We start from the raw sequence: 27,714 nt of genomic DNA, 5'->3' as shown, positions 1-27,714 counted from the left end.
AAATACCCAGTATCTTAAACTTTGTTCAGAAATAAATAGGAAACCACATCTTAGGGGCTGGCACAGAAGAGTTAAGGATGAGTAATAGTTAGTGGGGCCAGAGGCTGATCCAGGGGAAGGGGGGTAGTGATTTATGGGGTTTTGTGCCTCCTGTGAGGCAGCCAGAGGATTGGCGGGGGGGGGGATCTGAGCAGTCGTAGATAGAGGAGGAGGTGCACAATGTGAGGCTGGAGCTAGAGCTGAAGGAAGGACAGGATGCACCAGGAGCTGACAGAGAGACTGTGCCTGAAGGGAGGAGGTGGCAGAATCCTTGCTGTGACCCCCCCCCCCCCGTCACCTCTTCTGTCATCGACGTCCCACTGTCATCTTCTCCAACCAGGAAGGGCTTGAAGAGGCAGGCACAGCAACAACTTCCATGTAGGAGGAGTTGCTGTTACACAGTCACGCAAGGGTACTTAAGTTTGCTCCTGTTTTTCCAACAGTCTAGCTCAGGGCACAAGCCTGGGGAGAGGTGCCAACTACGTGTGTGTGTGTTTAGTGCACCTACTGAAAGTTCATGCTTTATCAATAAAGAATTAAACTGCTGGCAATTTGTCCTCCTTGGGGGGTGTTCGCTCAGAACACCACAGAAGCGATGTCAAAACTGGTAATGTTCCCTGCTGATAGTATAAATTAGCCAGAGTAGTGTAGTGGTTAGAGCGATGCACTAGGAGGGCCTTTGTTTGATATCCCCTTAGTCAAGAAGATCACTTGGCGCTTTGGGGCTAGTCGCTGTCACTTGCAGGGTGATTCTGTGGCTGAAATGGAACACATGCATGCCACCCAGAGTTCCATGAAGAAAGAATGAGATGTAAATGTAATAAATAAATAAATAAATAAGTAATGTAACTTTAGTGTATTTCACCAACTGTAAGTTTCCAAGTAACGCTAAAAAAGGCAGGCTCACATATAGCCAGTTACAGTATTTAAATTAGGGTTACCAGACGTCCCCATTTCCCGGGGACAGTCCCTGGATTTGCGAATAAGTCACCAGACAAATTCCATTCCCAGAATGTCGCCAGATTTCATCTAATGTCCCCGGGAAATGCAGCAGCGACAGTCTCAGCAGCCCAGTGCAGTTGGCTCTGGCTCGCTTCAGGAGCTGCTCGGAAGTCCCCATATGATGGTGGTTCAAGGGCTCTAAGATGCAGCTTCCGGGCTGCCTCCACTTTCTCTGACCCCAGCAACTAAGCTGTGAAAGGAGGCTTCATGCTGCCTATTGGAGCAGCCTCCCAACTCCTACTTGCGTGCAAGCAGGAGCGGGGCGGGGATCTCTCAGTTAGGCAACAGGAAGCCTCTCTTTCCAGCTGAGGGATCCTCGCCCTCTCCTACTTGCACACAAGTAGAAATGGGATTGGGGCTGCTCCGATGGGAAGGGAGGCATTGTGCTGCCTGAGAGATCCCTGCCCCCTCCTGCTTGCACGCAAGTAGGAGTTGGGATGGGGCTGCTCCTAAAGGCAATGTGAAACCTCCCTTCCCAGCTGAGGGATCCCTGCCCCCTCCCACTTGCATGCAAGTAGGAATGGGATTGGGGCTGCTCCGATGGGAAGGAAGGCTTGGCACTGCCCGAGCCTTGCCACCGCCACTGCTCTCGGCCGCCCTTCTCCGCCTTCCATGCATGACCCACCGCACATCGCTTCCCCACCAACACCACCTCAACAACTCAGGGACTGCCCAGGCTTGTGGAGAAAGGAGATAGAAGCCTTGGAGGAAGGGGGAACGTGCCTGTTGAGGTCAAGACGGCCGCCCCTCTGCCACCGCCATCACTGCAACATCAACATCCCATGTAGTATTTAATTAATGAAATACTTAATTAAATAATTAATTACAATGTCCCCAGATTCATTGAAAAAAAATCTGGTAACCTTAATTGAAATTGGATGTTACCAGGACTGCGGTCAGCTGTGATCAGGTTGTGTGTGTTCAGTAAGGACTGAAAAAGGCACATCAGCTTAAGCAATTGTGTTATTGAAAGGGGCAGGTTGTGAGAAATGAATGTAAAGCACACATGAGAATACTACATAAATGGTAAATAGTATTTGGAGGTATATTGTTAATTACATGCTTTGGGTTGAGTTGGAAATGCACTGCACCTTTATTTGGTTGGGCCCACTAACTCCTGACTTGGAGGGGGAAAGATGCTGTTTTCTAAATAGCAGACCCTAGAGCTAGAGAGACCTGGGTTCAAATAACCACTCACATATGAAGTTTACTGAATGACTTTTGGCCTGACATACTCTAAGCCTAACCAACCTCAGAGAGTTTTAGAATAAAAAGGAGGCCATATATGTTACCTCAAGCTCCTTGAGGATAAAAGGCAGGATAAATATACAATTAATGTACTTGTTTGGAAGATCTGCCCACATCACCTGAGGTTTAAATTTAGTAGAGCTTACTCCCAAGTAAGTTTGTGATGTGATGAAAGCCTTATATGGAGAGCCAAGTTAATTTCATGAGAACTAAGATTTGTGTGTTTGAGAGGATGTGCTATACTAGAGCAATTCTGGGAGGTAAAATAAAATACTTTGGCACTTGTACAGTGGTACCTCAGGTTACAGACGCTTCAGGTTACAGACTCCGCTAACCCAGAAATAGTACCTCGGGTTAAGAACTTTGCTTCAGGATGAGAACAGAAATCGCACAGCGGTGTTAGCGGGAGGCCCCATTAGCTAAAGTGGTACCTCAGGTTAAGAGCAGTTTCAGGTTAAGAACGGACCTCCAGAACGAATTAAGTTCTTAACCCGACATACCACTATTTTTAATGCTATCCACCTTGGCAATGTAGTAGGATAGAAATGAAACATTAGACTAGTGACTGTTCTGCTGTCCACTAAAGCCTGCTTACCAGTTTGACAGGCAGGAGCAGTTGCAGCTTGGTGTAGTTGGTGGGGAGAGGATCCCTTTACACTTGTGTGGCTGATGGGCGTTTCTGTTCCATTGGCTGCATGGGGCTCTGGGAAAGCCCGCTAATGTGAGTTGTTTGACTGCAAGCCAAAATGGTAGGGTTGACCTGGCAGAAAAAAGGCATTGGGTTGGATCCTTAGTCTTGCAGAGGGGGTGGGCTGGAGCACCACCTCCTTTTACTCGGTCAGAGTATCAAAATACCCCATTAAAGAGGTCTAAGGGGAAAGATTCTATCCAAATGCCCAGAGGGGGGCTAATGGGCCATAGAATTCCCCAGATGGTGCTCTGGAAGGATTGCCCAGAATTCATGCATGCCATAGGGTGATCCTAAAACAAGGATCAAACCTGAAGGAATAATCACCTAGCAAAAGGGTGGGTTGGTTCGGAAACACATCCAGTGCCTATGCCAAAACCTACTGACATCTGTAATCAATGAAATGATGGTCATTTTGATCCCAAGATATTGTCCTGCCATTACTGTACTATTCATTTCCAACACCCCAACCCAGATGACCCTGAGCACACTTCGCCTGGGACAGCAACCATTTTTTCTTTCTCCAACAATCTTTCTCTTCTGCTGGACTCCCAAGAGCTGTGGTCAAATGCACCTCATTTGAAAGAAGTATGACTGTCTTAATTGTGCACTGCGTACAGTTTTCTCTCAGTTGTGTTCATTCCTCAAGTTTTAATGTACTCTAAGCAGTCCTTGATAAGCAGTCCTTGCAGTCTGCAATCAAATCCAATTGAAATGCTGATTAGAAGGAATAGAGGAGCATGACACGCCTCTCGTTGGTAGTTGAGCCCTATTTAAAGTGAGGCCATGATATTTTAGAGATCACCTATTCACTAAGTATAAGCACACAATTATATAGTTCAGTAGCCATCTTTGCTTCTGTCCATGAGATTCTTGCCTGATGGATTGGGTCAATCTGGCTTCTGCTGCTGTGTAAAGCATAAACATAATTTCAACTTTTTAGCAGTTAAGTGTAAGTTAATTTCATGTTTAGATGTACATGTGCACATGGGCCCTTGGACATAATGATTTTTTAAAATCATACCTCTGTCGCTATGTAGATATTTCTATAATATGTGACAGAATTGTTCCTCTAGACTTAAGTGGTCAAGTAAATAAAAACACATGATGAGACTTCTCTACTTCATTGACTATAGCTTGCAAGGTAGAGAAACAACATGATACCGTAGCCCATATTTTTACCATAATTTTAATTGCTACAAGACTCTTTTCACTGGCAGGCTCACATCTCTTGCAACTTCTAGTTCTTCCCTTAATTTGTCAATACACACTGCAATTGTGGTGTTCATACCACTGTTGACACATTCCTGTACATTTTGACCATAATTGCTGTTTAATACAATGCATACTATATCAAATGGATAGAATTTTTCAATCTCATGCACTTAAGCAGTCCCTCTTTAGGTCATCTGAAACAATTTGGCATTATTTGCACAGCTAGATATGTTAAATTAGAAGGATCTTGTGTGTGTCTTTCTTGCATGCAGTAAGTGTGCCTATCTTAAGCTTTACTTGCAACTTCTTTTCATTATGTATAAAACCATTTAACTTGGTTACCTTGAGAAGAATAAAGAACACAGAATAGACTTTACAGAACAAGGCTTCAGATCTTTAGACAAGTCATTTGCACATACCAAATAAATAACTCACTGTAGGCATCTAAGTTTGAGCTTCTGCCAAGTAACTTGGGAGACTTGCCATTTTTTCTTAGCTTCCGTTAAATTAGTGCTGGTTGGTAGTTAGCACAGATGGGTGTGTACATATGGAAGAATGTAACCTGTTATGTCAGTGTTGGTATGTGAGAACATGCCTTATACTTGACCTGTGTAAGCAAGGCCTATAATTTTTCAGACTTGTCTCAACAGGAAAGCTTTTTATTAAGGGGGTTAAACTAACTCAAGTGAGAGTGGACTGTAGGAGTTTTCTGCTTCGGAAAGCAGAATTACTTTGGTTGGAACTAATTTAAATGTTTTTAAAGGACCAGCCTTATGGTGGTGAAAAATCAACTAGTAAGCAAAAAATGGGAAAAAATTATTAGTGGGCAACAGCTACACAGTTCTAACTTCTGAATATTGTAGAGGAAGCTACCTGGTGTTGTCATATTCAGTTATCAGTTGTTTTATCCCTTATTTTGGAAACAGAAGCCCTTTAAAATACAGAGTATTTACCATATACTTGTTCAAGAGTTTAAAATAGATCTAAAGAGTCTGTTTTAATAAAGTTGTTTCATTTCTCATTTCTTTTTATAATACCATGTATTAATTTTATTATGAGTATTCCATGTGCATCTAGTCTTCCCACCCTTGGCTATTCAAAATTTCTAATTTGTTTTAGAACCACCTCTATAGATAACTATCAATTAATTTTAGTGGTGAGACATATCATTTGATAACTTTTGTTTTATAATTCTTTCTTATGCAAACGTAGCAATTCCAGGTTGACATCTCATTGGGTAAGCAGTGTCCTCTGATTCATAAGCAAAATAATTGTAACAGGTGAATTATTTGTTTGAAGGCTGTACCATTCATTTTGTGGCATCTGCTTACTTAAACACAATGCGTTCCCTGGAAATGGTTTGTTAGGTGAGGGTTCACATAGGAAGTGGGCAATTCTGGATGTTTGGATATCTGAATCTGCAGAGTGTATAGCAAGGTTTGGGCATAATTCTTTACATACAGATAAATGATTTTTCACATTGGAAGTGGGTAGATAGTGCGACCTCCGTGTAATTGAATAAATTATGTGACAATGAACTGTGGTCAATCTGCCTCCTTTGATGTCTGTAGAATATAATTTTACATTTTCACATATGCATTTTTATTATAGTGAAGTATGTGAAGCAGCACTTATGCCAACTTTGTCTGAAGGCTGAACTCCTTAGCAACTAATATTTTCTGGTTTCTGTCTGTCTTAGCAATCAGTAAATGGCAGCTACTATCAAAATATAGTGTGAGCAAATTCTTGGAAATTAGGTTTGAACTACAGGTTCAGTTGCCCTATTCTTTGACTTGGAGTGGTCATGCTTAGTATATGTGAAGTTGCAGAATCTGTGTCTGTGTTTTGTGTGTATATGTGTGTGTGGCTTCAATTAGTAAAGGACAAGTACAGGAAGCTGCAGAGCACCATGTAGTGCTCCATGGGCACTAGACCTTTAATATAAAAGGCAGCAACATTTTAGTGGCAATTGCATGTGAGATATAGGGTTTGACAAGTGAACTTAGCCATACATGCCCGACATTTATAAATGCCCGACATTTATACACCCCTTCTGGAGAAAACATTCACATACACCAGCAGTCTGTTGCATGGGCACAAGCTGTTCTGGCATGATAGAGCTGGCAGACATGTTAAAATCACTTTAGGCAAGATGTAAGGCTGCACAAAGGCCAAAAGAAGTAACTATGTTTTTGTGGCTCCTGTATTTATATTGGCCCTAAATGCACAGCCAAAACAGCACTGTTCTCTATTTCTTGAGGGCTCATTGTAATGAGCTGCGGAGACTGGGGAATGACAAAAGGTATGCTCAGATATATGTTTTGCATACTATACTTTCAAAATCTATGTTCTTGAGGTAATATACCTAGCAAGATTTTGAAGAGAGTACTTAGTACTATTAAGTGACCTTAAAACCACCTTTTCAAGCTTTAGTTAGGCTTCAGGGATTTTGGAGATTTCTTAGTTTTTATTAGCCACTGGAATTCCACATTTTTTTCTTTTAAAGGTCAGGTGTACCTTTTCTGAGAGTAACTGAGATTTCAATGTATTTTTAATCTAAATTATTGATTCTCCAACTATCAGGAATATAAGAAGCTGCCCTATACCAAGTCAACCATTGCTTCATCTAACTCAGTATTGGCTACACAGACTGGCAGCAAGTCTCCAGGCTTTCAGATGGGTCTCTTCTACCCTACCTGGAGACACGGCGGATTGAACTTGGGACCTTCTGTGTGTTAAAAGCAAAATGCTCTACCACTGAGTTACAGATCTAGTTTTGTTTTAACTTCTTGGTATCTTAATTTTGCACTTAATGCATGGGTTGTTGGGTTTTTTAGATGATCCACACAGGGTGGTACAAAGGGAGGTGAATAATCAGACATTCCCAAATTACTGTTTCCTGAACATGCATGTAAATCCTACTGTCTGTTGGCAGTCAATTTAAAATATTTACTCCTATAACTGAGAATTAATACTATCTGGTACTTCAGTAAGCTTCTCCTGTGGGTCGGCCAGTTTAAACACTGATTTTTATTTCTACATATGAGATAGGGAAAGGAACCCAATTGTAGAGCAAACTGCTTTGCATAGTTGCTTTTTGAACAGCATTTAGTTTACTTAGGAGGCAATCCTAATTGATGAAGCTACCTGATGGGCAGGGTTTAGGGCAGACGTGGCCCTTCCCTGATCTGAGAATGTCTTGTTTGGGGGGTCTTTCCACTGGCTGGTTTCACCTATAGCAGGCAGACTGGGAAGATCAGCACTGACAAGAGTAACGTTGGTCTCACTCCACTGGCAGAGACTGGCAGGGCTGGAAGGTGTGGCTGAGGAAACCCATCCAGATAGGTGGTGTTTAAATAATAAAATTATTATGAGCATTGTTTATTAACTCAATCCAAACCCTACCTCCAGACCGTTGTAAATGGATTTGGATTACTCTGCCCATTTACTTACTTGAGTTTGCAAATTTCAAAGATATCTAAAGTACTTGAAAGAGTTAAACACTGATTGGTTTTGAAAGTATATTTTTACTAACTGACATGCATGTATGATTTTAGCAATGATTTTCTACTTCAGTGTAAATATATTACCTGGGCTGGTTAGAAAAAAAAAGTTGATCATGTAGATTTTTAATTGATTATACAATTAAGATCAATAGATTAAATTACATAAATATGCCTATGAATACAAATTGTTTTGAAAACCATTACTTCTTCGTATTTTAGATGATGAACTTGTGTGGCACTGTAGGTGCCATCATATGCAGACCTGTCACACAACTCTTAAGCCAAACCATGGTGTAGTACAAACCTACAGGTTTCAGGACGAATATTGTGGCTGCAGCACTCCTCTCCTGCTGTTGTGCTCTGTGCAGCTATGCCTATACTTCTGAACCTAGGCTTGTGGTTTTTCAGTAAGCCATAAACAGTGGGTGTACTCGAGAAGAGTTAAGATGACTGCTTGCTCCAGCTGTTCAGTGTTGGGCAACAGTGGCTCTTCCTGTTCCCACCCATACTACATATTTCATGGCAGTGTGAAAGAAGTTAGAGAGCAGTTGATACTTCACAGGATAATAGTAGGAGTGATGGCAACCAGGGATTGGGAGATAAATTGGATTTAGGTGATACATGAAGTGATTATATAAAAAAGGGAAGCAATCTTAAGAGATTTGCATGGTGAAGAAGGTGGACTGGATTGTGCATGGGGAAGGGAGAGTAGAAATGAAGCTATTATCTGAAGAGCAGGTACTGTGTTGACTCTTCAGTGAGGAAGTTGAAGCCATCTGCTGCAATCTTTCTTTTACCCTCTCATCCTCCTTCAGCCTTTTTTAATGAGGAATGGGAAGGTAAAGAGGCAATACTTTTTCTGCAATTCCACTTATCTTGGAGTAAGCTTCATTAGAGTCAGTGGACTTATTTCTGAGTAGACCTTGGTTTAAGAGGATGGGGAGCAGGGGAGAGATTGTACATGTAACATAGAATGTCACAAATTTTTCATGCTGACTCTAGGGTTTCAGTGGCACAAGCTCAGGAAAGATATTGAATAGAGAGGAACCACTGAGGATTAGTACAGTGAATGGATGGGTGGGATAATGGGACAACAGATTCAAGAGATTCAGGATAGGCAAAAGTTGAAGTTGGGAAAGATAGTAGCACATAAAGTACTAATGCATGGATAGAAGAGACAGGAGATGGGGGAATATGTTTTCAACAGAAGTCAAATAACTTTTAAATATAAATAATATTATTTAGCTTATTGTTTCGTTTGGGAAGGTGCTGGCTTGAATATGCCCTGATCATAAGCAGTGGTTCCCAATCGCTTCTAGCCTGTCCTAGGAGAGTGGCTAGCAAGCATTCCTAGCTTGGGCACCACTTCTTGAATACATGATATGTTATGGCATGCAAAATATTGTGAAATAAAGGAGAGCGCCATCTTTTAAGAAGTCATCTGCAAACCACAACTTTTGTGAATATTTGTATTAAATTTGAACCTCTATTAAATCAGGAAACTTTAATCAGGCTGACAATGGTAGCGGGAGAACAGAATGCAAAGAAGAAATGGGCCTTGAGTTTGGAACCTTTGTTCAACAGGTTTAGTATAATGGATTTTTCCACAGTGTTCCCAACAGAAGGTCTCTGTATGGTACAAAGTTGATGTGAACACAATTACCTGGAAGTATCTACCTCCATGACATCATGGTGGAGGCAGGCTTCAAGGAGCAGACCTGATCTGTAGTCTTCTGAAAGAATAAACGACACATTTCTGTATCAGCTCCTACTCTTTTTGAAATTAGTGACCAGAGCATTGCATAGTGTTCAAACTGTTTTTTCTTAGTTAGCTCCAGCCATTTTAGATCCCATTGATGCATGTCAAATTCAGTGTTTTTTACTCCAACTTTTTGCCCCATATCATCCACTTTTCTGAATATTTTGTACACTTGTTGAATGATCAAAACTAAGTTTAAATCTAAAATTTTAATTTTTCATGTCATCCCATTTTGCATGGTAGAATTAACGCTTTGAAAGAATTCTTGTTAGTAATTTATCTCATGAACTTTTAGTTTTGATGTATCTCAATCCTGAGCTGAGCATTTAAAGGCTTTTGTGCAGGGCCAAAATTGTCAGTTTTTTGAAATTACAAACCCTCATAACTCGAAAACAGGAAAAAGTTTTAGATTTAAACTTAGTTTTGATTGTTCAACAAGTGTACAAAATATTAATAAAATTGGATGACATGAGGTAAAAAAGTTGGATCACTTTATATAGAATGATCTCCTTGTATTGATAATTTTCCATGTAATAACATGTTAAGCTATTCGGTCATTTTGGTACTTATTAACAGTTTGAAGAAAGCCCTTTTAAGCTCTTCCTTCTGTTGGGATTAGGCCACCTTAATTTGCTATCTGTAGATAGGATCTTGTGACATTAGATCCATGTGTGTACCAACTTGTTAAAGAGAAAAAGATTTGGTGTAGATCTTTAGGGAGACTTCAATGGTTGTCTATATTTATTAGGACTGCGCTGAATTTTTGCCCACAAAAATGTTCTGATTGCAAGGGGACGGGAGTTAGTCCTGCTTGTTTGATGTTCATAGCAGCTGCAATTCACAGTTTGACTTAAATTGACAGCCAGTCAGGCATGACATTGGCTGTGTGGCAACATGATGCTGATAGTTAGGTTTGTGAAAGTGAAATCAGAATGAGGGCAGTGCTTCATTTTCCAGCCTCAAATAGGAGACCTAGTTTCTTAGCTTTCCTTGTTGATGGATTTTTGTAAAAGTCCAGATGATATAGTTGAAGAACCTAAAGAGGTGCTGGTATTTATACCTGTGTCTAGTAAGAATGGATTCTTAGACATGTAATTGGAAAAAAGTGTGTTAACTTTTTAAATGCCAAATTGCATGGGCAGTGATCTTCCTGGAAAGTGCAGGTGGGGACATAGGAGTTAACCTTCCATTCCAAGGTATAATCTTCATGAAGATCACCCCATCCTAGCTGAAATTAATTAACTGCAGGTCAGGATTTCTGGAAACAGAAATTCAATGGGATTTAGTCTTTCCTGGTATGAAAATACAATTATGGGAAAAGTTTCACCAATTGACATTGTCTGTTAGACATACTAATCTTTTGTAGTTCCTGGTTTATTTTGGGGACCTCTATCCCATTTGTTGAGGAGGACACAAATATAACACAAGGCATATATTGTGTCCTCTTGTGGGTACCTGTCTATGGTATGCATTCACTTTTTATTTGCTTGGTAGTTGATTCCTTTCATTTGTTCTGTCTTTATCACAGACTGCACATGATTCTGCTGCTTGGCAGTTAAATGCTTGTCAAAAAAGCTTCTTCTCCTTCTTCTTCTTCTTCTTCTTCTTCTTCTTCTTCTTCTTCTTCTTCTTCTTCTTCTTCTTCTTCCAGCATTCACAGTATTGTCATCTACCACAATGTGTACTCTGATCTGGGGCTACCTCAGAGTAGCTGGAGATTACAAGTGGTTCAGAATGTGGTTTCCAGGGTATTGGCAATAGTAGGGCATTTTTTATAAGAGTTTTTGCAATCATTTAGTGGTTCAGTGCTGACCCAGTTTAGTGTTGCTTTTGCACTTTAAAACTCTAAAACTCTCTGGGTCCAGGACATTTCAAGGGCTGCCTTCTCCCATAAGAATCTAACTAAACCTTTAGAGATTTCTCTGGGCAAATGGGTTTATAGGGTTTAAATGTGGTGCTCCTCCAGCAGGTTTTTGGGGTTTGTTTATTTCTAACAATCTGTACATTCCTTTGGTCCTAAATTGTTGGTGGCTCTGCTTGTTTTATTAGCAATTTGTTTGCTGAAACAAATTGTATTAATTTACATTGTTGTTCTTGCCCATTTTGTTTGCAATCTCATGCAGGGCAAAAAGTTGAATGTTATTCATTGTCCCCCTTTGCACATATGCAGAAATTGAAATACTTCCTTCACACTATTTTTTTAATTGAGTAAAGTACTTAGGAAATTAACACTCTGACTTAATAGTTATGTCAGCCAAATGGAAAAACATACTCTTTCGGTCATCATTGTGTTCTGTATCCTTCCACCTGTACCTGGGGACCCACTTCTGCTCAGCCCTTTTGCCTCCACTCCTTTTTGTCCACTTTACTGAACAGGAAATCTGGGTGCTGTCTTATGAGTAAAGAAAATATCTGGTCCAGCTGCACACGAGGCAAACTTTCCCCTGCTGATCAGTAGCTGGGCTAATCAGAACCAATAAAAAGTAGATTGCATATTCTTTCCCATTCATCCATAAAGTAGATGTTGCTGCCAAGCCCCTCATGAAGTAACAAGCTTTTACCTCAACTTCTCGGCTCCTAAAGTTCTTTACTTTCCGTATAAATGGAGTGACAAGGACATTGCTTTTGGCTATTGCTCAAAGTGGAGGGTAGTTCCTAGCAAATTCTGATATTTTTTTTAATAATTTTTTATTGGTTTGCCAACAGAGATTAAAAACAAAACAGCACACAATACATAGACAAACAGAACATATAAACATGTATAATTTCAAACCTCTTTTCCGTAAACCTTACTTCCCAGACTTCCCCTTACCTCCCCTTTTCTGCATCCCTGTTTTATGATTTTTTCAACAACTCCTCACACCAATTGTCTAATTACTTAATTTCTTTTTTAGCTTCTTCTCATACTTAATCAATTACAGCTATAATTCTATATTTTCTTTTCCCTTGACATTTTAGCACTCTTTAATTTTACAACATTTTTTATTTTTTACAACATATTTTAATTTTTTCTGCCGGTCATCTCCGCAAGTCCCATATAGTCAATCACCTTCGTCTGCCATTCTTCCAGTGTGGGTAGTTCTTGTGTCTTCCAATACTTTGCTAAAAGAATCCTTGCTGCTGTGGTGGCATACATAAAAAACGTCCTATCCTTCTTAGACACCACTTGGCCATTTATGCCCAGGAGAAATGCCTCTGGTTTCGCAAATTTTGATATTTTACAATGGAAGAACAATGGGTCTGTTTATACTTGAAACACTGAAAACAGTTCTGAATCAGGAAGAAAACTGAAGCTGCTGTTGGATCAGGAGTTTTGTTCCCACCACAGTTGTGAGAAGATGCTGATCCAGAGTTCTACCTTTGATTGAAAATCTTTATTGCATGAGATTCCTTACAATTGTAAATTTTTTTTAATAAATATTGGATTGCCCCTTGCTCTTGTCGCCTGAATGTGTAGGTATTTATTGTTCATTTATTTTCAGTGACTATCAAATTTCATCCAAGATAGCTGCAACTCAGTTTCAAAAACTTCTAATTATTTGCCAGGAATTTATTTTATTAATCTATTATTTTTACCCTTTTCCCTCACACATCATCCCTCCCTCCCTCTGTTTGTCTTGAAATAGCCCTGAAACTTGTGCTGTATAATTTCCAAACCAATTTATCAACTGCGTAAAATTAAATCTTTCAATGCTCTTCTAGTATTCAGAGATATTCTGCTTCTTAGATTGCACCAAAGAGCCCTATGGTGTTGCATCCTGTTCCCAACTGTGGCCAGCTATATGAGTTGAATAATATGTCTTTCATGGTTTCATTTAAAGATGCATCTCTCACTATAAGATCTAAAGGGGAAAAGGTGTAACATGTAGCATCCCCCTTTTGTTCACTCAAGGTAGGGGTTTTTCTTCATGTTTCCTTCCACTTGTTCTTAGCTCCTCTGCATTGCTCAAATTGCAGGGAAATCCTTCTTGGCTGATAACTAATTGATCTAAAATGCAGCTCCTTAAGCCACATTCTCCTCTGCTCTCTTGAGTCATCCAGATTTGCTTCCCCCAGAAGCCAGATTTTTCCCCAGGCCAAAATAACTTGTCTACTTTCTGAGCCAGTACAGTGGGACCTCAGGTTAAGAATTCGTTCTGGAGGTCCATTCTTCAACTGAAACTTCTTAACCTAAGTTACCACTTTAGCTAATGGGGCCACCCGCGCCGCCGCCTGTCTGAAGCCAGGAAGGAGTTTGATTTTTAAACTTGCTGACAACTCTGGGTAATGTTGAAAGATCTTTGATATTTGGGCATAAACACATTGTTCCCTCTTCAGAACTTCTTTCTGTTGCATTAGAACTCATCACATCCAGCTAAGGCTCAAATTGAGGAATCCATATTTAATAACTATTCGGCATCCTCAGCCAAATTCTCACATCATTGTTTAGAGAGTTTCACTGTTATATAAGCACTAACTAGCCTGCCTTTGGTAAGTTCTAATTCTGATGATCTCTGCTCTTATTTGTATTGCATTAAGGATAATGAAATGCCATGCTTAATACTACTTTTCATTCATATATGAGCAAAACATACTTTAATGGATTAGTTTAAAGCCAATAGTAAATAATAAGCTTCAATAGTAAATATTTCAAGTATTGCTTTCTAATGGCTGCTTTAGGAACTTCCTGCTTGACTCAGTCCAGTCCTCATGTGGCCCCAAAGTCTGCTTTTGAGGATGCTCCAAAACTCTCAGGTTTTAAGAGGGAACATGGAGTTGCAAGGGGAAGGGGAGGAAGAAGCCCCATTGTGCAAGACGATGTGAGTGTACTATGTTTGATTTTACCCTTAGTACAAGTGTTGTCACAAGTAGATCTTTGGGATCAGAGCATTGACAAAGTGAGCAATTGGACTACTTTGAGCATGGAACTATATATATTTCCAATGGGGGCCAGGAGGATGAGATAAACATTTAGGTATGTCTCATTGGTAGCTTTCTTCTGCAGACCCTCACCACCACCACCAACTGCTCTTCCTCTCAGATTAGACTCCCACTCTCAACTTGCATAGGAGATGAGAAGATGTGCTTGGCAGAGAGTTTTGCTTCAGTGGCTGGGTACCTACTTTGCATATATCCCAGGTTTTATCCCTGGAAGCTGCAGTTAAAAGCACCAAGTATCTGGTATTTTGTCTGACGCTTGGAGGGTAATGCTAAAAAGATGGGATAAAGGTCAGATTCACCAAAAGGCATCTTTATATGTTTTAAGGAAATTGTGTACAGTTTTATGATGAAAGTAAGGTGATGCAATTGGGTTTTATTACAAGTTCTGCACAGTGAGCCCTTTCTCTGTGGTGTGAGCCTAGCTTTGCAGATTGTCTTTTATGCTTGTATTCATTCATTTACCTGGTGGATGGGGACTCTAAACCATGATTCAGTTAAGTAAAATTTTCTGTTTCCTCTCTCATACAAGTAAAGATTAAGATGTGTTCTTAGTCTATCCCTATCCTTGTACATTAGGCAGGTGATGCATGCACAAAACTCTTCTGGTGCCTGGAGGGAAGAAGGGAGTGTTTTTTGGTGATTTAATGAGCACAAGTTAATAGGCAGATTGTACAGCTGCCTTTTCCTCTGTTCAATGTGTGAAATATTAAAAGAAAAAAACTGTTAATGCAAGTTCTGAAGAAAAATGCAGTCTACCATTCCTATGTAGCAGGAAGGAACTGTGGATGGAATGGGCATTTATGACATGCTTGCAGTGTAATGCACACTGTAAACTGTACGTCCCGCTCTTGAGTGATTTACAAGAACCCCACAGTATTGTCTAGAGGTGTTGGGTGCCTTTGCAGGTTGGGGGTTGGAGAGAGAGAGTAGCTCGCAACAATTATGCATTGTTATTCAGTGCTTTCATTCACACATTTCCATTAGGATATACCACAAACCAGCAGTAGTATTCACTCTTATACCTTTATTGCAGGTTGAAACTCTGAGTGTAGCTCTCAGCCTACTATTGTCAAAGGTGCTTCTCAGCCAAAGGACTGCACACGGCAGATAGTTAACTTTATTGTCCAAGATAGCACTTACAATTGCTTCTATAGCTCTGGATACCTACATGCACCAATCTAGTGTCTACGCAGCTATTCCCAGATTGGCACTCTTTTAGTGGAAAACATGGAAGAGAAATTGAGGAGGTGTGGGTTTGGCTTTACGCAGCCAACCCTTCCTATGAGTCCTTGCAGGTTTACTCCTGCCCTTGAGTGTGGCCCACATGGGGCTTGATTGCCCAGATTAGGATCCCTGCCTGGTTGAGGCAGGTACAAATAGTGCAGGGCAACGTGGTTGAGTAGGAAGAGGATGATGGACCCAAACACTGCTGAGGCTTCCCACGGTTGGATCTGGTGTTGTATGTGGGTGAAGGTGGGGGGAATTGTTCTTTTGGGGGTTATTCTTTTGGATTATTTCTCATTGTAAGAAGGTTTACTGTTTGAGGGTTGTTGGTTTTTTTCTGTTTGAGGAGGTTTTACTATTTTGTTCAAATAAAAATATCCTTTGCCTCATATATTGACTACCAAAGATCCTGTAAAGAACCTGTAGTTAATTGGCAAAACAGCTCCATGGAGCAGTTTCAACAACGGGGGCCTACTCCCCCTCAACTGGTTTATGTACCTGATAGGCTGTGCACATGCAGCCGGAGATTACGCCTACATGGAAACTTCCTGTGCTCATCCCTTTTCAGTCCCCTCTTGGTCCTGGGAGGCAGTGATGCAGGAGAAGATGGGGAAGAACCTGGTCCTCCACGTTCCTGATCTGCCTCTTCCTCCTCTTCCTCTGATCCATCCTTTGCTCCTCCAGCTCTGAAGTTATAAAGATAATCTTTCATACCAAAGCCTGGAGTGATTTTTTAAAAATTTTTTTGCATGTGAGGCTTTATTACCTTAATAAAGAATACCCTTCTTCATTCAACTTTGTTTATATCATCTTTGCCTCCCCTAAATTAATGGTCTTCGGCTGGATCACACTAGTAGCTCTACTTTCTTTTTGCACTGTTTCATGTATGATAAGGTGTGTGCATAAAGGATTGAGGAGTGCACAGGGAATTTAAATTCCAAAGAACAGTCTCTAACTGATCTTATGGTGGTTATACTTGAACAGAATAATACAGTGCAAATGTAGAATTACAATTTACTAGGCAATTCCATTGTGTCACCTGTGGCTTCAGTCAACATGAGTATATGTTAATCAGCTTACCAGTACCAGGATGTTTTACCATGAATAGAGCCTTGTTAATTAATCACTGTTACTATTTTGGTTTCAGGTATACCTTTCCTTCATCTCCATGTGTACAAATGTTTGACAACTCAGGATTACACTTCATGCATCTGATGAAGTGTACAGTGATCCTTGAAAACCTATGCCTTAATAAATTTGCTAGTTTTTAAGGTGTCCCAAGACTTGATTAATTTTGTTAAAAACTGCTCCTTAAATGTTCCATATTTTTATTTGTACATTAAGAAATACACCATGTGTATAATACTAGATTGATACATGCAAGACTTACTCACCACTTTCATTTTCTGATTTGTGTTACATCATAATTATACACATGCCCCAGTGTCCATCTCCCCCCAAAGTATTGTTTCACATTCCCTATCTTCTGGGTGTTCAAAACTTGTTTGTATATCTGCAGAGACAATTAGTGGAGGAGAGTGATGCTTGGTGTGAGCCTACCAAGGTGGTGGTAGTATTGCTGTAATTCCCTAGACGAGAATATATACACTATTGTAATGTTTGTGAATCTATCCAGAATAAGTGGCAGGCTACTTACATTTACTAGTGTACATTAAAATTGTTACTTAGGTAAGTGATCCATAAGTTTTGACAGGGGTGAAACTAGACTCATTGTCACCCTGGTCAAAGACCCAGTTTGACACCCACCCCCACATGGGATATAAATATATTATTATTATTATTATTATTATTATTATTATTATTATTATTATTAATTAGTGTACACACAGACACAGAGGCTGGGAGCCTCAGTGGCGCCCCTCTGGAGGCTCCACCCAGGGCCAAAAACCCAGCTCGCCCCCCCCCCAAGCTACAACTGAGTTTTGAGTTTGCTGCTTGAGTTTATTTATTCTCTCGCCATTTCTTCACTCCTGTTTTCCAGTTGTCATTATTAAAGTTTTTTATTTGTGTAGCTTCCTTTTTTCCAAGGTAATTTTAAAAATATTTAAGTTCTTCTTCTACTTGAAGCTGAAACTTCCTGAAGTTTGAGTTGCTCAACAAAGTAGTACTATGCAATATAAGTATAATTGATACTACATTGTGGGTGAAGTTTTAACAATTCCCAGTTCAGACACATTTCTAAGGCAGGAATTGTGGTTTGTTTCTCTTGCATACTAGTGAAGCAAAGCTGGCACAACTGATGCATGACATGCAAACAGTGTATCTCATAAAAACAAGCTGATAGTACATACTTTGATGGCTGTAAGGCCTGCGAATTCAAAATTTGAAATATACTTCCAGATAAGTAATGTTAACATTTTTGGTTGGGTTGTGCACATCTTTTTCTTCTTCTTTTAAACACTATCATGTTTAGTTTCTCTTGCGTCTGTGTGTTGTTGGATCCACGCTCTGCCTTGATGGTTACTACTGAATTATTTTAGTAATAAATTTCACATAAATGAATTGCTTTCTTGCAATTGTTTGTAATAACCCCCAATATCTGTTACGTGAAATATTTATGAATCTCCTATAATTGGATAGCTTTAACTTAAAACAAAATAAATCATGATTGTGTTCCCTTCCTCATCTTCTGTCAACCTGTGCAACCCAGTGACTGCCTCCTTGTGCCTGCCCTCAGAACAGCTTTTGAATTTGTCATGATATATGATTGAAATGCAGTACCTTCCACATAGGTGGAGAATTGACAGAGACCTTTCTCAGATCCTTTTGTAAGTGATGAAGAAATTGACAGTTCTACTGTTTCTCATATACTGGTGAATATGAGAGTACCACAGTTAATATTCTACCTACTCCCAGTTTACATATTCTTGTCTTACTTGCAAAATGGTATGAAGACTTAACTTTGAAGAGAGAAGGGGGGAGCTGCTTTAGTTTCTTATATATCTAATCTTCAGTTCTGACAGTTGGATTAAATATGGCGCTAATAGCAGGTTTATGCTACTATTCAGTGATAAAGTGTCAGTTTGTGACATGTATTCTTCCCATATCATCTTTTGTAGTTATATTGGGTTTGTAATGTATGTCTGTTATCTCTCTCTGGTGCTGGTATTTTTGGCTGATATGAGTAAAAGTGGGCGAGATTAAGGTTTTTCCTCTCCTGGATAAATTAAAAGCCCACCCCCACTTGTAGTGTACCAATGCATCATTGACTAAGAATTGACCAGGCTGCTACATTCTCATTGCTGGTCGCTCCTTTTCTACTTCCCCCTATACCTGTATTTATACCCTATCATATGGAAATCAGAAAAGTGAATCATGTTTCCTGGAATGCAGGTGATACCATTCAGTTTTGCTACTCAACTGGCTTTGTGCACTTTTCCTGAAAGTATAGACAGTGGTTTTCTGAGTCATTGATATTGCTAATGTAGTACCCCTGGAAATCTGCCACACTGACAAGTTAGCTGTCTTACCTCACCAGGTGGGATTGTGCTGCTTAGAAACTTTAGTTTGTTAAAGATCATCATGAAAATTAATAAAATTAGTTTAACTTGACATAATTATGAGTGTTCAACATGTAGCAGGGTGGGGTTAGGGCTCAAAAATATATCGAATTCCTAGGTAAATATTAGATGTTGACTTCTAGGAATCTCTTACGCTTCTGCTTGCAGTGGTGTCCAAACATTTTTCAAAGAGGGCCAGATTTGATGAAGTGAAGGGCCATGGGGGCCGATCAAAGTTGTTGAGCTTCTTTTAGGGTTGGAGCTGTTGAGGTTTTTTAGGATTTTGCCCCAGGAAATAAACTGCCACAGGGGCCAAATTAAACCGACCGGCGGGTCTGCCTTATTCTCTTTGTAGCTTGTTTGGGAGCGGCTAGGATAGAAATTCTCATTCTTTCCTCTGGCAGTTCAAGTAAGTATGCATGCTTCCCAGTTGTCTTTCTTTGTCCTCAACAACCACTACATGAGGTTTAGATTAAGCTGAGAGTGACTGGCCAACTTCATCTAGTGAGCTTCATAGATAAGCAGAGATTTGAACATAGGAGTGTATGGTCTAAATTCATCATTTAGTATTATAGGATAAGAGAGTCCTTCTGATGGATCAGTAACTGGTTAAAGAGCAGGAACCTGAGAGGAATAAATGAACAGTTTTCACAATGGGAAGGATACAAGATGTTGGGTCTGCCAAGTCAGTATTGGCACATGTGCCTTATAACTTGTTCATAGATGACCTGGAGTTAGGAGTGAGAAGTGAGGTAGTCAAGTTTTCTGATGGCAGCAAGTCATCAAAAATGTAACTATAAAAGTGTAAAGTGATATGCATTGGGGCAGAAAATCCTAAATCTGCATATATGTTAATGTGATCTGAACTTGTAGGGTTTGACCAGGAAAGGCATCTTGAGATTGTTTTTGATAGCTCAGTGAAAATGTTGATCCAGTGTGTGGCGCTGCAAGAAAGGCAAAGTCCTTGTTCCTGGATGATTAAGAAAGGATTGGAAATAAAACTGCCAATATTACAATGCTGTTATATAAACCTATATAAAATAATCTGCCAGTTTGTCATGTATGTTGTTGTATAAAACCTCGATCCTGTCCCTAAAAATCCAGAGCATTTTTTTAAAAAGTCCAGATACGATTTGAAGATTATGTAAAAGTTCAGTGTAGTTCTTTTTTATCTCAAACCAGTTCATCCATGTGGGATGTTATACATATTGTGTGTCCAAGATAATCTCTCTTTAAAATCTAATTAACTATCCTTTTGATATCCTGAAAATCCTTTTGGGTATTTTGCATTCCTGTAGGGATGCCTGTCTGGCTGACTGCTTCAGCTGGGTAATCATTTTTCTTGTTTATCCCTAATCCTTTTAATATTTCCTTCCTGCTCATGTGTATAACTGTACAGTACTTCCATTGTTTGGCATCTATTTCAATGACAACTGTAAGGGACTGCCAAGTGGAAGAAAGGTGTTTTGTGTTTTAGTGTGGATTTAACAAGGGATATAAAATAAAAAGAACAACTGTTTTCAGCACAGTGACCACAAAGAATACCAGGCATAATTTGAGTTGAACTCTTTGCATGTCCGACAGTGCAATCCTATACATGTTTACTTAAGTGTAAGTGCTACTATGTTCGGTGAGACTTGCTTCCAAGGAAACATGCCTAGGATTGTATTCTGAGTAAGACAAATTACATAATAAAAGAGTTATGTCAACAAATCTTGCTTTGTTTTGAAATAACTGTTTTTCAACTCTCCCATGGTTGTTCTCATGCCTTACTTGTTTAGTTTTCAGGCATCAGAGGAGGAAAACATTCAAAAGAATAATTTCACTTAGATAAGATTATATAGAAGTATAATCAGAAACACTGAAAAACAACATTGCTTTAGCTGAATTACACTTCTGTGCAAAACGTCATCAGTTTTGAAAGAATAAAACTTGATTTTGTGTTTGGTTATAGAGAATAAAAGGTAATATATGCTATAAAGTAGTGGTAATTTTTAAATACTGTATTTTATGTATGTTAGCATTTCAGAATTGGTCCAAAAGCTTTATTGATACGGGGACAATATCTTTAGTAGGCCAAACAAACGGTCACAAAATAGTGTGCCACATACAAGCTTTCAAGTTTCACCAAAAAAATTCATTAGGCTAGAGAGTAAAAAATACAGAAAGGAAAGTTTCAAGCCATCCATGTCTGTGTCTGACAAGTGTTTTAAGATGGAGTGTGGGAAAAGGTAGCAGGCATTCAAAAAGGGCCTTTTAGGTCCTTTGCATAATTCAGGTTGTACCTGGGCCTTGGAGACACACATGATGACTGATTCCCCACTCTCTGCAAATAGAACAATCAACTGCAAATACAGTTTTATTTCCATCCTTTAAGTGAAATATCCATTCCTCTGACTAGGTGGAGTAACTATGCACCATGTCAGTTACTTTGCTATTGTAAACTTGCTTGAAATCAGTAGCTAGTGTGCATTTTCTGAAACAGTGACTTGTATATATACATTATCCCTGAATTATTATTTGGGCAGTAGTTTATGCTTACTTAGTTTACTTGCCCTTTCCAGAAGAGCTATGACTTGCCCTCTTCCAGAAGAGTTCAAAGTTGTAATATTACGTTTCTTGGGTGACTAGTTATTTGTGCAAGTGATTTGGCTATTGATTTTGGGAATCAACTAAATCAACAAACATCTCTAGAGTCAACTAATTCATAATGGGAAGCACATGTCCTCTGGTAGCTTTACACATTCATTCATCCTGTAGTCCCAAACATACTTAATCTGGAAGTCCTGTTGAACTTGATAAATCTTTTTTTCTAGATGTAGACATAAATATGGCACTGGTATGTAGAGAGATTTCTCGCCTGTCCAGTTTTGTAGTCTTCAGATATGGTTGCAATAGATTAATAGCTTTGTAGCATTGAATGTCAGGGTCAGTGTCCCTGGTTTAAAAAAATATATTTAAAAAATCATAACTTCTTTTTTTGGTAGCCCTGGGATGAAATTTGTAGGCATGCTAGCTCCTCCTGAGGAACTGGAGCCTATCAATTTTTAGCCAGAAGACAAACAGTCGAACAGATGTTATACTATTGTTCAGATACACAGACTTAAAGATATTTAACACTGAGCTTTACTCAAATGCAAGTAGGGCTAGAATGGGGTAGGGGTATAAGGAAGGGCCTTAACCATGGGTAGGCAAACCAAGGCCCGGGGGCTGGATTCGGCCCAATCGGCTTCTAAATTCAGCCCGCGGACGGTCCGGGAATCATCATGCTTTTACATGAGTAGAATGTGTCCTTTTATTTAAAATGTATCTCTGGGTTATTTGTTGGGCCTGCCTGGTGTTTTTACATGAGTAGAATGTGTGCTTTTATTTAAAATGCATCTCTGGGTTATTTATGGGGCATAGGAATTCATTCATATTCTCCCCCCCCCCCATACAGTCCGGCCCCCCACAAGGTCTGAGGGACAGTGGGCTGGCCCCCTGCTAGAAAATTTTGCTGACATATGGCCTTAACTAATAACTGACATACCTGGCAGAAACCAAAATGCAACAACAAGAGTAAATAATTGGGATAGAAGGGCTTGGATTTTAGAAAGGGATTGATCAGGATTTTTTTTTTTTAATTTCACTATAAACAAAATGGTCAGTTATATCTTGCACATAAGACCCAACAAAGAGCACGTGGATGACACATCCAAAATATTGACTTAGAACATTAGATAGCAAAAGTTTTGATGAAATATAAAACATAAAAATAAAAACAACCTAAAGCATCCATTCAGCAATGGTATGGGAGTCCTTCAAATAACTGAGCTTTTCTAGAACAGGTAAGTGGTAGTGGTTTTCCTATCGCGGAATGGTATTTGGGTTAAGTTGACAATTTCTTTTCTTATTGTCTGTATATGAATAACAAAATACAACCACCACTCCATAGCTCTTCAGTGTTGTCCTACCTAGCAGAGTCAACCTGATTTCTCCTCCAGAAGATTAGGTGTGCTTTATCTTCTGCAGCAAAGAAACCAGAACCTTTTGGTGCCTTAAAGACTAACACATTTATTTGAGGAAGCATTTGAGGAAATGGGCATCAGTTCATGAAAGCATATGCTGTAATGAACTTGCAACTTCAACTTGCAAAAGAACACTGAAATAACTTCTAATATGTTGATTCAGGGGCAGAGAACTATGGTCCTCTTGTTGTTGCTGGGGTCAAACTTGCATCATCTCAGACAATTGACTGTGCTGGCTGGGACTGATGGGAGTTAAAAAGTCTGAATACTGGGAAGGCCACAAATTTCTGACCCTTGCATTAAGGAAACGTTCCATCCAAAAGTGTTGTGATTGTAGAGCCTTGGTCGAAAGCTACAGCTTTCAGTCACAAAAGATGCCACCCTCCCCGCTGCCTGGCATTTCCCTTTTATGGGCAGCTTGAGGGGAGGTTGAGAAATTTACCACTTTTGGCCAGAAAGAAAGAGACCTAAAACAGGATTGAAATTCTTTGAGCAGCCCACTGAACTCAGACAAGACCTGTTTTTCTTTAGAGTGAATACCTCCCAAATCAATCCAGTTCATTATTAGGTTACATCCAAAGTGGGTGCACACTCCTGCTATGCCCCACCCACAAATGGAATTCACTGCATCTCAGCATCTCATCTCCCCAGTGTTCTTCCCCTCCAAAACTATAAAAGCCCCAAATTCCTTTCATCATAGTGAAGGCACTCATGGCATTTAAATCATTTTGGTTTTCCCTTTTTTGTATATTTCTGGTTCAGTGAGTTTCTTTTTGAGCACACAGTGTTGATTTTAAAAAATAACAACAACCACTGTGGCTACTGCTATCTGTAAGCTCAGACTTTTTACTGCTGTCACTGTTTTACTGATCCAGCTTTTAAGTGCATGTTCCAAATTCAGCACTATAGGAGGGAGGAAAATAATGGAATCCTACAGGAAGGATCCTGTAGAAAATGCCCAGTTCTTGTAGTATTGCACTGAAATACTTCTTCAGAACTGTTCTTAAGCTTTTTCTATGTTACCCTACAAATCTGGAATTAGGGAGAATAAATTTTACAGAGATATATGTTACTTTAGGTACACAGAAACCCTGAGAATTGGAAGATTGAGATGAGCTGGATTATTGTAAACCAATTAGAACAAACTTTCGCAAATGTCAGTTTCTGCTTTTTTGTATCTCTACTCCCTCAACCCACTACATTTTTCAAACATTTTAGATTTCTGAACCTCTGGGAGTTAAATATGTGCTTAAGGTGCTCTAACATAGAAATGAGAGAGGGATCATTGATTTAATCCAAAATGGTGCTTCTCTACTACAAGAGGCAAGTCAAGTCAAACTGCTTTAAATTAATGATTGCAGCACAACTAACCTCAGTATATAATAATGGAATGGAAAATGGCCAGAAAATTCAAAACCATTAAATTTCAAAAGGGCCATTTATAACAAATGTGAGGATTAGAATGTTGAACAATAAAATGGTAATGTGGGTGGTTCAGTTTATGGAAGCTTAGATAGTATTTAAACATAGAATAATGATCTGATATCCCAGGGTGTATATGGACAAGGCCAAAACTAACCCATTGTACTTAAAGAGTCAGGGTCTAAATAGGTGAGAAATCTTCTTTAAAAGAGAAGTCTTGCTCAAGAAACAATTAAGAACCTCTGCTGTATCACTTTTAAATTGTTAACCTGGGTTCCATTTGGAGGAAGTGTGGAATATAAACTGAATAAAATAATAAATGGGTGAAGACTTTGAAGAGTGGATTGCTACAGATTTGAAAACTAACAAATACACCTGATTTAAAGGCTAGAAGCAGGCAAATAGGGCAATATTTGCAATACTTACTATTCACATAGCTTATACCCTTCGTTTCTGCATTCAGTGCTCAGCATCTTACACTATACAGTAAATGTAAAGTCAGCTTACACTATAAATGCATAATTAATATTTTTAAATCACAAAAGTGACCTAAACCACTGCATTCAGGAATATATCTGAAGAACTATGTCAGATGAAGAGGAAGAACAATTAATTTACAAATTAGAAAGTAACAAGTTACTTGAACCCTATGGCATTCTTGGTGAAGAAATGTGAAATTGTTGATTTACTAACAATATGGATTGTGTGGTCCTACTGTAAAATTCATTGAAAATATAAAGCTTAATTTGAACATAAAAATGTAATTTGAAAAATATAATGGCCACATTGTTACATCCCATGAAAATCAAAGGAGTTCTTAAGAAAAGATTTCCTCTAATCTTTGTATGCCTCTCAGTTATGCATGAAAAAGAGATCACTGTTGTTCTATTAAATATGTGATATATTATCTTGAAACCTGCTTACATGGAAAATTTTAAGGCGGGTAGGCAACCTAAGGCCCGTGGGCTGGATCCGGCCCAATCACCTTCTCAATCCGGCCCGCAGATGGTCTGAGAATCAGCATGTTTTTAGAATCAGCATGAGTAGAATGTGTCCTTTTATGTAAAATGTATCTCTGGATTATTTGTGGGGCCTGCCTGGTGTTTTTACATTAGTAGAATGTGTGATTTAATTTAAAATGCATCTCTGGGTTATTCATGGGGCATAGGAATTGGTTCACCTCCCCCCCAATATAGTCCGGCCCACCACATGGTCTGAGGGACGGTGGACCGGCCCACAGCTGAAAAAGGTTGCTGACCCCTGTGTTAAGGGGTTCAGGTAGGATGGAAGGGTAGGGCAGTGTTTCAGTATTTGGGTCTCTGGTTGTTAAAGGCTTTAGTCAATAATGTCACCTTGAATTGGGCTCCTAAATGATCTGGCAACCAGTGCAACTGTTTATATGGGTTTATATGTTACCTAATTGGAATCCCAGCCAGTAATCTGGCCACTGCATTTTAGACCAATTAAAGTTTCTTTCTTCAAGGGCAGCCGCACTTACAGCACGCCACAACAACCCAATTGGAAATTACCAAAGTGGCCATGTCACTTCTTACTGAAAGAGATCATAGCTTGAGTACCAACTAGACCTGTAAAAAGGCACTCCTAGCCTAGAGACTGTAAAGATGGGGAAGTAAATGTCAGATGGGGTTGAACAGAAATAAAAGCAGAAAGTACCACACATGGAGCTTCTGGGAATAAAGCAAAAAGCATGCTGCAGACAGTTCTTGAGGAAAGATGCTAGTGTTTGCTTATACTCATCCAGTCTGATCATCCATTAGCATTAGGTTTCTCCAGAAGGACACCAGTATAACCAGCTATACTTTTCATATACTCCAACAACACAGTTTCTTGATGTGATAGCATGAGCCATACTACTGATATTTTATACAATGCATACTCTCATAGCATGTATAATCAACACAGCTCTATATGTTAATACTGAAGAAAATGGAGAACAAGTCAGATTAAGTGGACATTGTGTCCTTGACCATAAATTCATTATACCTAAGCACCTAATCCCTAAAAACTTATTTTACTTCTGTCTCCTAAACTTAAGGCCTTTACCCAGTTCATGGACAAATTTGATTACATAAAAGCTTTATAAGGGCTACAAGTGGTTATCTTTTTACATAAGGCATTCGTCTATCTCGAGACAATGAAGTGTGCTTCCGGGGGTGACGTCAAGCTGCTGCATTAGCAGTACTGAAGTGACCTCCCCAGGGCAGAAGCCTGGACAAAGTTTATGGTGGCCCTGGGCTGCCCATACGACAAGACCTCCCTCTCTGCCTCATGATGTGGTCCAAAGGAAAGTAGAGCAATACGTCTGGCACCAGCTTGGCTGCTAGGAAGGAGTTGCTGGAAGGAGGCATATAAAGTGCCATCCAACCATCTTAGGGACTCCACTCCAGATTTCTGAAGGTTTACTCCTCAGCTTTTTTTCCTCCCTATATCCCACAAGGCAGGGGCGGTTTAGAATCAGAGATTTCCTTCTATTAGGTGGGCTATCTTCCCAGCTTGATGAGCCCCATCTACCCCTCACTTCCCTCTACAGCATGTGCAGAAACTGCCTTCTTGATCATTGGACCTACTATTGGTCTTATCCTTGGGTACCCTCATCTGGTTTAGCCAGCTAGTTGAAGCCATTTCTGGGGCTTCTAGAAGCTTCTAGGAGCCACAGGTGAAAGCTCCACAGGTGTGGAGGTTGTGAACCAAAGGTGGACAGTCTACCCCAGAAGGAACACAACATGTCCACTCCAGAGGTTATCCCTCTGTTAGGTCTGTTAACCTACTTCCAGTGGTTATAGGATTTAAATATTTATGGTATATTGTGGCATATACAGTTTGATCACTTTTCAGCAGAGCCGGCCCACACCAGTGGGGTGTGGAGAAACAACTTACCTCAAGTGGTGGAAGCACAAGAGTCGGTGCCCCATCTGCCCTACTGTCCCCAGTAACAAAGCACTCCCTTCTCACTGGTGAGAGGGAGGCATTCTGGCGTGTAGCATTGCCATCCATCTTCCTCATCTCTGGGGCAGAAAAGACAAGTGACAACGCTTTGAGGAGTACCTCAGTGAGAGCCAGGGGGAGGAGTTTAGCAAGAGCCAGGTGTTCCTGCGCACAGCGCTGCTGCTCATCTCCAAGTTCAGAGAGATGGGGAAAATAT

General features: G+C 39.8%; 1 protein-coding gene across 2 annotated transcripts in view; it reads left to right on the top strand.

Moving 5' to 3' along the window:
* Positions 1-27,714, top strand: part of CRIM1 (cysteine rich transmembrane BMP regulator 1) — a 126,963-nt gene that overhangs the window by 47,231 nt on the left and 52,018 nt on the right. The gene's annotated exons all lie outside the window — the stretch shown is intronic.

The sequence above is a fragment of the Podarcis melisellensis genome, assembly GCF_964234715.1.
Source record: "Podarcis melisellensis genome assembly, chromosome: 3".
Classification (NCBI taxonomy): domain Eukaryota; kingdom Metazoa; phylum Chordata; class Lepidosauria; order Squamata; family Lacertidae; genus Podarcis; species Podarcis melisellensis.
The sequence above is the reverse complement of the archived record's forward strand: the minus strand, read 5'-3'. Positions and strand labels throughout refer to the sequence as shown.